The sequence below is a fragment of the Eubalaena glacialis genome, chromosome 12 (assembly GCF_028564815.1).
Source record: "Eubalaena glacialis isolate mEubGla1 chromosome 12, mEubGla1.1.hap2.+ XY, whole genome shotgun sequence".
In the NCBI taxonomy this organism is placed as follows: domain Eukaryota; kingdom Metazoa; phylum Chordata; class Mammalia; order Artiodactyla; family Balaenidae; genus Eubalaena; species Eubalaena glacialis.
This window is the reverse complement of record NC_083727.1, coordinates 86,094,585-86,108,667: the sequence shown is the minus strand read 5'-3', so window position 1 is coordinate 86,108,667 and position 14,083 is coordinate 86,094,585.

Below are 14,083 nucleotides of genomic sequence, written 5' to 3'. Positions count from 1 at the left end.
TTCTAGGCAGTCCAACATGCCCTGGAAGTCTTCGACATTGCCCTCGTTTGAGCTGCCATGAGAAAACACTCTGCTTCGAATTCTTAGAGGACCTCCTACCTGAAGTCTCTCTACTCAAGGAGAAAGTCAGCATCCTACCATGCGGTGTCGCTCACGGGACACTCAACGTGAAGACTTGCCTCGAGGTAAGGCCCTGAATTGCTCTGCAGAAGCGGAGGCGTGCAGCAGTTTCCATGAGGCCGCAGGCGCTCCTCTGCAGCCTTTGAACGCCAGTACGCTTTTCGGGACACCTAGGTGCCTCGCCTGGAAACCCTATGCCCTGCAAGAACACGGAGTACCCCCAGGCTCCCCGGGCCCTACTAAACAACATCCAGGCCGGTAGGCCTTCGGACTCACACTGTGTATGCCGAGTGAGGGGCAAAACAGTACACTCTTTCCTGGGACAGCTTGATTCCCCCAGCACTACCACAGGTTCACGAGCACGGTTCTAGCAGGTTCCAACATGCCGTGGAAGTCGCACTCATTCCCTACTCTGAGCTGCACTGAAAAAAACACTAGGCTTCGCCTTCCAACCAGGACCTCCTACCTGAAGTCACGCTGCCTCCAGGAGAAAGTCGGCTTGCGTTCCTATTGCCACTAAAGCACAGTTTTTCCTGTAGCACTGCAGGCTTCTGAAGAGGCACGGGCCCAGAGGCCTAGCTAGGGCGCGCCTTGGTTGAGGCCGTTCACTACATGCAGAACACCCTGCCTCGAGAAGCTGATTCGGGGAAGGACGAAGTGTGTGCTCTGTGTCTCTTTTGACTGCTCAGAAACCACAGGGAGGTATGCTGCGTGTGCCCATGGAAATGGGGGCGCGACGGTACTAGCCTTGCTTTTTCATTTGCAAAGCCCCGTTCACGCTCCCTTGAAGCGCCCTGAAATGCTCTGCTGTTGTCAGGCCTCTGGCCGCTGTAGGCATGGGTCTGGGAAGAAAATGAGCTTTCTCTGGCTACACAGGGTGCTTCCATGGCCGGGGTGGGGCTCATCTTGCCATGCTCTGGAGCTAAAGGGAATCTCAACGTGAGTCCTTGCCTCGAGGTAAGGCCCTGAGTAGCCATGCAGGAAGGGAGGCATGCAGCTCTCTCCGTGAGCTCTTAGTCGCTGTTCTGCTTTATTTGAAAGAAGGTAGCATTTGAGAACTCCTAGGCCCCTCGGGTGAGCATCATTTTCGTTCCAAGATCACTGAGTACCTCCACACCGCTGTGGGCCTACTGAGCAACATCGAGGCCCATAGGTCCCTCGGAGGCCCTCCGTGTCTGCCGAGGGATGGGCAACACACTGCACTCTTTCTTGGGACTTCTTGATTTACCCAGCACTCGCACAGGATCACGAGCCCCGTTCTAGCAAGGTCCAACATGCCGTGGAAGTCACACTCTTTCCCTAGTCTGAGCTGCACTGAGAGAAACCCTCGGCTTCGCCTTCCATCCTGGACCTCGTACCTGAAGTCACCCTGCCTCCCGGAGAAAGGCGGAGTGCTTGCCTATTGCAACTGAAGCACAGTTTTTCCTGTAGCACTGCAGGCTTCTGAAGAGGCACGGGCCCAGAGGCCTAGCTAGGGCGTGCCTTGGCTGAGGCTGTTCACTAGATGCAGAACACCCTGCCTCGAGAAGTTGATTCAGGGAAGGAACCAGTGTGTGCTCTGTGTCTCTTTTGACTGCTCAGAAACCACAGGGAGGTATGCTGCGTGTGCCCATGGAAATGGGGGCGCGATGGTACTAGCCTTGCTTTTCCATTTGCAAAGCTCCACGCGTGCTGCCTTGAAGCTCCCTGAAATGCTCTGCTGTTGACTGGCCTCTGGCCGCTGTAGGCATGGGTCTGGGAAGAAAATGAGCTTTCTCTGGCTACACAGGGTGCTTCCATGGCCGGAGTGGGGCTCATCTTGCCATGCTCTGGAGCTAAAGGGAATCTCAACGTGAGTCCTTGCCTCGAGGTAAGGCCCTGAGTAGCCATGCAGAACGGGAGGCATGCAGCTCTCTCCATGAGCTCTTAGTCGCTGTTCTGCTTTATTTGAAAGAAGGTAGCCTTGGAGAACTCCTAGGCCCCTCGGGTGAGCATCCTTTTCGTTCCAAGATCACTGAGTACCTCCACACCCCTGTGGGCCTACTGAGCAACATCGAGGCCCATAGGTCCCTCGGAGGCCCTCCGTGTCTGCCGAGGGATGGGCAACACACTGCACGTTACTTCAGGAGAGCTACATTTCTAGAGCACTCGAACAGCATCAGAACCACATTTCTAGGCAGTCCAACATGCCCTGGTAGTCTTCGACATTGCCCCCGTTAGAGCTGCCATGAGAAAACACTCTGCTTCGAATTCTTAGAGGACCTCCTACCTGAAGTCTCTCTACTCAAGGAGAAAGTCAGCATCCTACCATGCGGTGTCGCTCACGGGACACTCAACGTGAAGACTTGCCTCGAGGTAAGGCCCTGAATTGCTCTGCAGAAGCGGAGGCGTGCAGCAGTTTCCATGAGGCCGCAGGCGCTCCTCTGCAGCCTTTGAACGCCAGTACGCTTTTCGGGACACCTAGGTGCCTCGCCTGGAAACCCTATGCCCTGCAAGAACACGGAGTACCCCCAGGCTCCCCGGGCCCTACTAAACAACATCCAGGCCGGTAGGCCTTCGGACTCACACTGTGTATGCCGAGTGAGGGGCAAAACAGTACACTCTTTCCTGGGACAGCTTGATTCCCCCAGCACTACCACAGGTTCACGAGCACGGTTCTAGCAGGTTCCAACATGCCGTGGAAGTCGCACTCATTCCCTACTCTGAGCTGCACTGAAAAAAACACTAGGCTTCGCCTTCCAACCAGGACCTCCTACCTGAAGTCACGCTGCCTCCAGGAGAAAGTCGGCTTGCGTTCCTATTGCCACTAAAGCACAGTTTTTCCTGTAGCACTGCAGGCTTCTGAAGAGGCACGGGCCCAGAGGCCTAGCTAGGGCGCGCCTTGGTTGAGGCCGTTCACTACATGCAGAACACCCTGCCTCGAGAAGCTGATTCGGGGAAGGACGAAGTGTGTGCTCTGTGTCTCTTTTGACTGCTCAGAAACCACAGGGAGGTATGCTGCGTGTGCCCATGGAAATGGGGGCGCGACGGTACTAGCCTTGCTTTTTCATTTGCAAAGCCCCGTTCACGCTCCCTTGAAGCGCCCTGAAATGCTCTGCTGTTGTCAGGCCTCTGGCCGCTGTAGGCATGGGTCTGGGAAGAAAATGAGCTTTCTCTGGCTACACAGGGTGCTTCCATGGCCGGGGTGGGGCTCATCTTGCCATGCTCTGGAGCTAAAGGGAATCTCAACGTGAGTCCTTGCCTCGAGGTAAGGCCCTGAGTAGCCATGCAGGAAGGGAGGCATGCAGCTCTCTCCGTGAGCTCTTAGTCGCTGTTCTGCTTTATTTGAAAGAAGGTAGCATTTGAGAACTCCTAGGCCCCTCGGGTGAGCATCATTTTCGTTCCAAGATCACTGAGTACCTCCACACCGCTGTGGGCCTACTGAGCAACATCGAGGCCCATAGGTCCCTCGGAGGCCCTCCGTGTCTGCCGAGGGATGGGCAACACACTGCACTCTTTCTTGGGACTTCTTGATTTACCCAGCACTCGCACAGGATCACGAGCCCCGTTCTAGCAAGGTCCAACATGCCGTGGAAGTCACACTCTTTCCCTAGTCTGAGCTGCACTGAGAGAAACCCTCGGCTTCGCCTTCCATCCTGGACCTCGTACCTGAAGTCACCCTGCCTCCCGGAGAAAGGCGGAGTGCTTGCCTATTGCAACTGAAGCACAGTTTTTCCTGTAGCACTGCAGGCTTCTGAAGAGGCACGGGCCCAGAGGCCTAGCTAGGGCGTGCCTTGGCTGAGGCCGTTCACTAGATGCAGAACACCCTGCCTCGAGAAGTTGATTCAGGGAAGGAACCAGTGTGTGCTCTGTGTCTCTTTTGACTTGTCAGAAACCACAGGGAGGTATGCTGCGTGTGCCCATGGAAATGGGGGCGCGATGGTACTAGCCTTGCTTTTCCATTTGCAAAGCTCCACGCGTGCTGCCTTGAAGCTCCCTGAAATGCTCTGCTGTTGACTGGCCTCTGGCCGCTGTAGGCATGGGTCTGGGAAGAAAATGAGCTTTCTCTGGCTACACAGGGTGCTTCCATGGCCGGAGTGGGGCTCATCTTGCCATGCTCTGGAGCTAAAGGGAATCTCAACGTGAGTCCTTGCCTCGAGGTAAGGCCCTGAGTAGCCATGCAGAACGGGAGGCATGCAGCTCTCTCCATGAGCTCTTAGTCGCTGTTCTGCTTTATTTGAAAGAAGGTAGCCTTGGAGAACTCCTAGGCCCCTCGGGTGAGCATCCTTTTCGTTCCAAGATCACTGAGTACCTCCACACCCCTGTGGGCCTACTGAGCAACATCGAGGCCCATAGGTCCCTCGGAGGCCCTCCGTGTCTGCCGAGGGATGGGCAACACACTGCACGTTACTTCAGGAGAGCTACATTTCTAGAGCACTCGAACAGCATCAGAACCACATTTCTAGGCAGTCCAACATGCCCTGGTAGTCTTCGACATTGCCCCCGTTAGAGCTGCCATGAGAAAACACTCTGCTTCGAATTCTTAGAGGACCTCCTACCTGAAGTCTCTCTACTCAAGGAGAAAGTCAGCATCCTACCATGCGGTGTCGCTCACGGGACACTCACCGTGAAGACTTGCCTCGAGGTAAGGCCCTGAATTGCTCTGCAGAAGCGGAGGCGTGCAGCAGTTTCCATGAGGCCGCAGGCGCTCCTCTGCAGCCTTTGAACGCCAGTACGCTTTTCGGGACACCTAGGTGCCTCGCCTGGAAACCCTATGCCCTGCAAGAACACGGAGTACCCCCAGGCTCCCCGGGCCCTACTAAACAACATCCAGGCCGGTAGGCCTTCGGACTCACACTGTGTATGCCGAGTGAGGGGCAAAACAGTACACTCTTTCCTGGGACAGCTTGATTCCCCCAGCACTACCACAGGTTCACGAGCACGGTTCTAGCAGGTTCCAACATGCCGTGGAAGTCGCACTCATTCCCTACTCTGAGCTGCACTGAAAAAAACACTAGGCTTCGCCTTCCAACCAGGACCTCCTACCTGAAGTCACGCTGCCTCCAGGAGAAAGTCGGCTTGCGTTCCTATTGCCACTAAAGCACAGTTTTTCCTGTAGCACTGCAGGCTTCTGAAGAGGCACGGGCCCAGAGGCCTAGCTAGGGCGCGCCTTGGTTGAGGCCGTTCACTACATGCAGAACACCCTGCCTCGAGAAGCTGATTCGGGGAAGGACGAAGTGTGTGCTCTGTGTCTCTTTTGACTGCTCAGAAACCACAGGGAGGTATGCTGCGTGTGCCCATGGAAATGGGGGCGCGACGGTACTAGCCTTGCTTTTTCATTTGCAAAGCCCCGTTCACGCTCCCTTGAAGCGCCCTGAAATGCTCTGCTGTTGTCAGGCCTCTGGCCGCTGTAGGCATGGGTCTGGGAAGAAAATGAGCTTTCTCTGGCTACACAGGGTGCTTCCATGGCCGGGGTGGGGCTCATCTTGCCATGCTCTGGAGCTAAAGGGAATCTCAACGTGAGTCCTTGCCTCGAGGTAAGGCCCTGAGTAGCCATGCAGGAAGGGAGGCATGCAGCTCTCTCCGTGAGCTCTTAGTCGCTGTTCTGCTTTATTTGAAAGAAGGTAGCATTTGAGAACTCCTAGGCCCCTCGGGTGAGCATCATTTTCGTTCCAAGATCACTGAGTACCTCCACACCGCTGTGGGCCTACTGAGCAACATCGAGGCCCATAGGTCCCTCGGAGGCCCTCCGTGTCTGCCGAGGGATGGGCAACACACTGCACTCTTTCTTGGGACTTCTTGATTTACCCAGCACTCGCACAGGATCACGAGCCCCGTTCTAGCAAGGTCCAACATGCCGTGGAAGTCACACTCTTTCCCTAGTCTGAGCTGCACTGAGAGAAACCCTCGGCTTCGCCTTCCATCCTGGACCTCGTACCTGAAGTCACCCTGCCTCCCGGAGAAAGGCGGAGTGCTTGCCTATTGCAACTGAAGCACAGTTTTTCCTGTAGCACTGCAGGCTTCTGAAGAGGCACGGGCCCAGAGGCCTAGCTAGGGCGTGCCTTGGCTGAGGCCGTTCACTAGATGCAGAACACCCTGCCTCGAGAAGTTGATTCAGGGAAGGAACCAGTGTGTGCTCTGTGTCTCTTTTGACTGCTCAGAAACCACAGGGAGGTATGCTGCGTGTGCCCATGGAAATGGGGGCGCGATGGTACTAGCCTTGCTTTTCCATTTGCAAAGCTCCACGCGTGCTGCCTTGAAGCTCCCTGAAATGCTCTGCTGTTGACTGGCCTCTGGCCGCTGTAGGCATGGGTCTGGGAAGAAAATGAGCTTTCTCTGGCTACACAGGGTGCTTCCATGGCCGGAGTGGGGCTCATCTTGCCATGCTCTGGAGCTAAAGGGAATCTCAACGTGAGTCCTTGCCTCGAGGTAAGGCCCTGAGTAGCCATGCAGAACGGGAGGCATGCAGCTCTCTCCATGAGCTCTTAGTCGCTGTTCTGCTTTATTTGAAAGAAGGTAGCCTTGGAGAACTCCTAGGCCCCTCGGGTGAGCATCCTTTTCGTTCCAAGATCACTGAGTACCTCCACACCCCTGTGGGCCTACTGAGCAACATCGAGGCCCATAGGTCCCTCGGAGGCCCTCCGTGTCTGCCGAGGGATGGGCAACACACTGCACGTTACTTCAGGAGAGCTACATTTCTAGAGCACTCGAACAGCATCAGAACCACATTTCTAGGCAGTCCAACATGCCCTGGTAGTCTTCGACATTGCCCCCGTTAGAGCTGCCATGAGAAAACACTCTGCTTCGAATTCTTAGAGGACCTCCTACCTGAAGTCTCTCTACTCAAGGAGAAAGTCAGCATCCTACCATGCGGTGTCGCTCACGGGACACTCAACGTGAAGACTTGCCTCGAGGTAAGGCCCTGAATTGCTCTGCAGAAGCGGAGGCGTGCAGCAGTTTCCATGAGGCCGCAGGCGCTCCTCTGCAGCCTTTGAACGCCAGTACGCTTTTCGGGACACCTAGGTGCCTCGCCTGGAAACCCTATGCCCTGCAAGAACACGGAGTACCCCCAGGCTCCCCGGGCCCTACTAAACAACATCCAGGCCGGTAGGCCTTCGGACTCACACTGTGTATGCCGAGTGAGGGGCAAAACAGTACACTCTTTCCTGGGACAGCTTGATTCCCCCAGCACTACCACAGGTTCACGAGCACGGTTCTAGCAGGTTCCAACATGCCGTGGAAGTCGCACTCATTCCCTACTCTGAGCTGCACTGAAAAAAACACTAGGCTTCGCCTTCCAACCAGGACCTCCTACCTGAAGTCACGCTGCCTCCAGGAGAAAGTCGGCTTGCGTTCCTATTGCCACTAAAGCACAGTTTTTCCTGTAGCACTGCAGGCTTCTGAAGAGGCACGGGCCCAGAGGCCTAGCTAGGGCGCGCCTTGGTTGAGGCCGTTCACTACATGCAGAACACCCTGCCTCGAGAAGCTGATTCGGGGAAGGACGAAGTGTGTGCTCTGTGTCTCTTTTGACTGCTCAGAAACCACAGGGAGGTATGCTGCGTGTGCCCATGGAAATGGGGGCGCGACGGTACTAGCCTTGCTTTTTCATTTGCAAAGCCCCGTTCACGCTCCCTTGAAGCGCCCTGAAATGCTCTGCTGTTGTCAGGCCTCTGGCCGCTGTAGGCATGGGTCTGGGAAGAAAATGAGCTTTCTCTGGCTACACAGGGTGCTTCCATGGCCGGGGTGGGGCTCATCTTGCCATGCTCTGGAGCTAAAGGGAATCTCAACGTGAGTCCTTGCCTCGAGGTAAGGCCCTGAGTAGCCATGCAGGAAGGGAGGCATGCAGCTCTCTCCGTGAGCTCGTAGTCGCTGTTCTGCTTTATTTGAAAGAAGGTAGCATTTGAGAACTCCTAGGCCCCTCGGGTGAGCATCATTTTCGTTCCAAGATCACTGAGTACCTCCACACCGCTGTGGGCCTACTGAGCAACATCGAGGCCCATAGGTCCCTCGGAGGCCCTCCGTGTCTGCCGAGGGATGGGCAACACACTGCACTCTTTCTTGGGACTTCTTGATTTACCCAGCACTCGCACAGGATCACGAGCCCCGTTCTAGCAAGGTCCAACATGCCGTGGAAGTCACACTCTTTCCCTAGTCTGAGCTGCACTGAGAGAAACCCTCGGCTTCGCCTTCCATCCTGGACCTCGTACCTGAAGTCACCCTGCCTCCCGGAGAAAGGCGGAGTGCTTGCCTATTGCAACTGAAGCACAGTTTTTCCTGTAGCACTGCAGGCTTCTGAAGAGGCACGGGCCCAGAGGCCTAGCTAGGGCGTGCCTTGGCTGAGGCCGTTCACTAGATGCAGAACACCCTGCCTCGAGAAGTTGATTCAGGGAAGGAACCAGTGTGTGCTCTGTGTCTCTTTTGACTGCTCAGAAACCACAGGGAGGTATGCTGCGTGTGCCCATGGAAATGGGGGCGCGATGGTACTAGCCTTGCTTTTCCATTTGCAAAGCTCCACGCGTGCTGCCTTGAAGCTCCCTGAAATGCTCTGCTGTTGACTGGCCTCTGGCCGCTGTAGGCATGGGTCTGGGAAGAAAATGAGCTTTCTCTGGCTACACAGGGTGCTTCCATGGCCGGAGTGGGGCTCATCTTGCCATGCTCTGGAGCTAAAGGGAATCTCAACGTGAGTCCTTGCCTCGAGGTAAGGCCCTGAGTAGCCATGCAGAACGGGAGGCATGCAGCTCTCTCCATGAGCTCTTAGTCGCTGTTCTGCTTTATTTGAAAGAAGGTAGCCTTGGAGAACTCCTAGGCCCCTCGGGTGAGCATCCTTTTCGTTCCAAGATCACTGAGTACCTCCACACCCCTGTGGGCCTACTGAGCAACATCGAGGCCCATAGGTCCCTCGGAGGCCCTCCGTGTCTGCCGAGGGATGGGCAACACACTGCACGTTACTTCAGGAGAGCTACATTTCTAGAGCACTCGAACAGCATCAGAACCACATTTCTAGGCAGTCCAACATGCCCTGGTAGTCTTCGACATTGCCCCCGTTAGAGCTGCCATGAGAAAACACTCTGCTTCGAATTCTTAGAGGACCTCCTACCTGAAGTCTCTCTACTCAAGGAGAAAGTCAGCATCCTACCATGCGGTGTCGCTCACGGGACACTCAACGTGAAGACTTGCCTCGAGGTAAGGCCCTGAATTGCTCTGCAGAAGCGGAGGCGTGCAGCAGTTTCCATGAGGCCGCAGGCGCTCCTCTGCAGCCTTTGAACGCCAGTACGCTTTTCGGGACACCTAGGTGCCTCGCCTGGAAACCCTATGCCCTGCAAGAACACGGAGTACCCCCAGGCTCCCCGGGCCCTACTAAACAACATCCAGGCCGGTAGGCCTTCGGACTCACACTGTGTATGCCGAGTGAGGGGCAAAACAGTACACTCTTTCCTGGGACAGCTTGATTCCCCCAGCACTACCACAGGTTCACGAGCACGGTTCTAGCAGGTTCCAACATGCCGTGGAAGTCGCACTCATTCCCTACTCTGAGCTGCACTGAAAAAAACACTAGGCTTCGCCTTCCAACCAGGACCTCCTACCTGAAGTCACGCTGCCTCCAGGAGAAAGTCGGCTTGCGTTCCTATTGCCACTAAAGCACAGTTTTTCCTGTAGCACTGCAGGCTTCTGAAGAGGCACGGGCCCAGAGGCCTAGCTAGGGCGCGCCTTGGTTGAGGCCGTTCACTACATGCAGAACACCCTGCCTCGAGAAGCTGATTCGGGGAAGGACGAAGTGTGTGCTCTGTGTCTCTTTTGACTGCTCAGAAACCACAGGGAGGTATGCTGCGTGTGCCCATGGAAATGGGGGCGCGACGGTACTAGCCTTGCTTTTTCATTTGCAAAGCCCCGTTCACGCTCCCTTGAAGCGCCCTGAAATGCTCTGCTGTTGTCAGGCCTCTGGCCGCTGTAGGCATGGGTCTGGGAAGGAAATGAGCTTTCTCTGGCTACACAGGGTGCTTCCATGGCCGGGGTGGGGCTCATCTTGCCATGCTCTGGAGCTAAAGGGAATCTCAACGTGAGTCCTTGCCTCGAGGTAAGGCCCTGAGTAGCCATGCAGGAAGGGAGGCATGCAGCTCTCTCCGTGAGCTCGTAGTCGCTGTTCTGCTTTATTTGAAAGAAGGTAGCATTTGAGAACTCCTAGGCCCCTCGGGTGAGCATCATTTTCGTTCCAAGATCACTGAGTACCTCCACACCGCTGTGGGCCTACTGAGCAACATCGAGGCCCATAGGTCCCTCGGAGGCCCTCCGTGTCTGCCGAGGGATGGGCAACACACTGCACTCTTTCTTGGGACTTCTTGATTTACCCAGCACTCGCACAGGATCACGAGCCCCGTTCTAGCAAGGTCCAACATGCCGTGGAAGTCACACTCTTTCCCTAGTCTGAGCTGCACTGAGAGAAACCCTCGGCTTCGCCTTCCATCCTGGACCTCGTACCTGAAGTCACCCTGCCTCCCGGAGAAAGGCGGAGTGCTTGCCTATTGCAACTGAAGCACAGTTTTTCCTGTAGCACTGCAGGCTTCTGAAGAGGCACGGGCCCAGAGGCCTAGCTAGGGCGTGCCTTGGCTGAGGCCGTTCACTAGATGCAGAACACCCTGCCTCGAGAAGTTGATTCAGGGAAGGAACCAGTGTGTGCTCTGTGTCTCTTTTGACTTGTCAGAAACCACAGGGAGGTATGCTGCGTGTGCCCATGGAAATGGGGGCGCGATGGTACTAGCCTTGCTTTTCCATTTGCAAAGCTCCACGCGTGCTGCCTTGAAGCTCCCTGAAATGCTCTGCTGTTGACTGGCCTCTGGCCGCTGTAGGCATGGGTCTGGGAAGAAAATGAGCTTTCTCTGGCTACACAGGGTGCTTCCATGGCCGGAGTGGGGCTCATCTTGCCATGCTCTGGAGCTAAAGGGAATCTCAACGTGAGTCCTTGCCTCGAGGTAAGGCCCTGAGTAGCCATGCAGAACGGGAGGCATGCAGCTCTCTCCATGAGCTCTTAGTCGCTGTTCTGCTTTATTTGAAAGAAGGTAGCCTTGGAGAACTCCTAGGCCCCTCGGGTGAGCATCCTTTTCGTTCCAAGATCACTGAGTACCTCCACACCCCTGTGGGCCTACTGAGCAACATCGAGGCCCATAGGTCCCTCGGAGGCCCTCCGTGTCTGCCGAGGGATGGGCAACACACTGCACGTTACTTCAGGAGAGCTACATTTCTAGAGCACTCGAACAGCATCAGAACCACATTTCTAGGCAGTCCAACATGCCCTGGTAGTCTTCGACATTGCCCCCGTTAGAGCTGCCATGAGAAAACACTCTGCTTCGAATTCTTAGAGGACCTCCTACCTGAAGTCTCTCTACTCAAGGAGAAAGTCAGCATCCTACCATGCGGTGTCGCTCACGGGACACTCAACGTGAAGACTTGCCTCGAGGTAAGGCCCTGAATTGCTCTGCAGAAGCGGAGGCGTGCAGCAGTTTCCATGAGGCCGCAGGCGCTCCTCTGCAGCCTTTGAACGCCAGTACGCTTTTCGGGACACCTAGGTGCCTCGCCTGGAAACCCTATGCCCTGCAAGAACACGGAGTACCCCCAGGCTCCCCGGGCCCTACTAAACAACATCCAGGCCGGTAGGCCTTCGGACTCACACTGTGTATGCCGAGTGAGGGGCAAAACAGTACACTCTTTCCTGGGACAGCTTGATTCCCCCAGCACTACCACAGGTTCACGAGCACGGTTCTAGCAGGTTCCAACATGCCGTGGAAGTCGCACTCATTCCCTACTCTGAGCTGCACTGAAAAAAACACTAGGCTTCGCCTTCCAACCAGGACCTCCTACCTGAAGTCACGCTGCCTCCAGGAGAAAGTCGGCTTGCGTTCCTATTGCCACTAAAGCACAGTTTTTCCTGTAGCACTGCAGGCTTCTGAAGAGGCACGGGCCCAGAGGCCTAGCTAGGGCGCGCCTTGGTTGAGGCCGTTCACTACATGCAGAACACCCTGCCTCGAGAAGCTGATTCGGGGAAGGACGAAGTGTGTGCTCTGTGTCTCTTTTGACTGCTCAGAAACCACAGGGAGGTATGCTGCGTGTGCCCATGGAAATGGGGGCGCGACGGTACTAGCCTTGCTTTTTCATTTGCAAAGCCCCGTTCACGCTCCCTTGAAGCGCCCTGAAATGCTCTGCTGTTGTCAGGCCTCTGGCCGCTGTAGGCATGGGTCTGGGAAGAAAATGAGCTTTCTCTGGCTACACAGGGTGCTTCCATGGCCGGGGTGGGGCTCATCTTGCCATGCTCTGGAGCTAAAGGGAATCTCAACGTGAGTCCTTGCCTCGAGGTAAGGCCCTGAGTAGCCATGCAGGAAGGGAGGCATGCAGCTCTCTCCGTGAGCTCGTAGTCGCTGTTCTGCTTTATTTGAAAGAAGGTAGCATTTGAGAACTCCTAGGCCCCTCGGGTGAGCATCATTTTCGTTCCAAGATCACTGAGTACCTCCACACCGCTGTGGGCCTACTGAGCAACATCGAGGCCCATAGGTCCCTCGGAGGCCCTCCGTGTCTGCCGAGGGATGGGCAACACACTGCACTCTTTCTTGGGACTTCTTGATTTACCCAGCACTCGCACAGGATCACGAGCCCCGTTCTAGCAAGGTCCAACATGCCGTGGAAGTCACACTCTTTCCCTAGTCTGAGCTGCACTGAGAGAAACCCTCGGCTTCGCCTTCCATCCTGGACCTCGTACCTGAAGTCACCCTGCCTCCCGGAGAAAGGCGGAGTGCTTGCCTATTGCAACTGAAGCACAGTTTTTCCTGTAGCACTGCAGGCTTCTGAAGAGGCACGGGCCCAGAGGCCTAGCTAGGGCGTGCCTTGGCTGAGGCCGTTCACTAGATGCAGAACACCCTGCCTCGAGAAGTTGATTCAGGGAAGGAACCAGTGTGTGCTCTGTGTCTCTTTTGACTTGTCAGAAACCACAGGGAGGTATGCTGCGTGTGCCCATGGAAATGGGGGCGCGATGGTACTAGCCTTGCTTTTCCATTTGCAAAGCTCCACGCGTGCTGCCTTGAAGCTCCCTGAAATGCTCTGCTGTTGACTGGCCTCTGGCCGCTGTAGGCATGGGTCTGGGAAGAAAATGAGCTTTCTCTGGCTACACAGGGTGCTTCCATGGCCGGAGTGGGGCTCATCTTGCCATGCTCTGGAGCTAAAGGGAATCTCAACGTGAGTCCTTGCCTCGAGGTAAGGCCCTGAGTAGCCATGCAGAACGGGAGGCATGCAGCTCTCTCCATGAGCTCTTAGTCGCTGTTCTGCTTTATTTGAAAGAAGGTAGCCTTGGAGAACTCCTAGGCCCCTCGGGTGAGCATCCTTTTCGTTCCAAGATCACTGAGTACCTCCACACCCCTGTGGGCCTACTGAGCAACATCGAGGCCCATAGGTCCCTCGGAGGCCCTCCGTGTCTGCCGAGGGATGGGCAACACACTGCACGTTACTTCAGGAGAGCTACATTTCTAGAGCACTCGAACAGCATCAGAACCACATTTCTAGGCAGTCCAACATGCCCTGGTAGTCTTCGACATTGCCCCCGTTAGAGCTGCCATGAGAAAACACTCTGCTTCGAATTCTTAGAGGACCTCCTACCTGAAGTCTCTCTACTCAAGGAGAAAGTCAGCATCCTACCATGCGGTGTCGCTCACGGGACACTCAACGTGAAGACTTGCCTCGAGGTAAGGCCCTGAATTGCTCTGCAGAAGCGGAGGCGTGCAGCAGTTTCCATGAGGCCGCAGGCGCTCCTCTGCAGCCTTTGAACGCCAGTACGCTTTTCGGGACACCTAGGTGCCTCGCCTGGAAACCCTATGCCCTGCAAGAACACGGAGTACCCCCAGGCTCCCCGGGCCCTACTAAACAACATCCAGGCCGGTAGGCCTTCGGACTCACACTGTGTATGCCGAGTGAGGGGCAAAACAGTACACTCTTTCCTGGGACAGCTTGATTCCCCCAGCACTACCAC